Here is a 601-nt window from a genome sequence, read left to right as displayed (position 1 = left end):
GAGGAAGTTGGTGTCTAGATGTTCGCCGTCGAGGAAATGAGTTTTCTAGGTGTTCGCCGTCGAGGAATTAGATGTCTAGGTATTGTCTTGTACATTTACACTACACCCTTAATCGGATTTAATAACATCCGTCGTTATGAAATTAGCCAATCATAGCTGTTCCTCGGAAGAATGGAACAACTGTGATTGGCCAGTTTCACGACACCCTTAGTCGGGTTTAATAACATAATGAAGCCTAAGTACACGTATATCTTATCGTATAAAGATTTAATGTCAACAATTGATACGAAGTTAAATTCTATCAAGTTAAATTTTATATAGAAAACCGTTGTCTAAATATTTTGATATTACTATTATAAGACGATGGGGGTGGTGGTTGGATTTTTTAATTGAGTAATAGTAATTTTAATTGTATACAAACTTACCTTTTTAAAAAAAAGTTAAAAAAAAAAGCGCTAAGCGTGCGTGCTTCTCGTATGGAAACCACCAATTGAGCCGATTTCACCAACATCAATTATTTAATCGGCCGTGGAACTGATGACTAATTGCGTTTGCTGTTTGATGAAATTCTTTGTATATGATACATTCCAACCCAAGTTAT

Source organism: Mycetomoellerius zeteki, unplaced genomic scaffold (assembly GCF_001594055.1).
Source record: "Mycetomoellerius zeteki isolate Tzet28-1 unplaced genomic scaffold, Tzet1.0 scaffold834, whole genome shotgun sequence".
NCBI lineage: Eukaryota > Metazoa > Arthropoda > Insecta > Hymenoptera > Formicidae > Mycetomoellerius > Mycetomoellerius zeteki.
Note: the sequence above shows the minus strand (reverse complement) of the source record.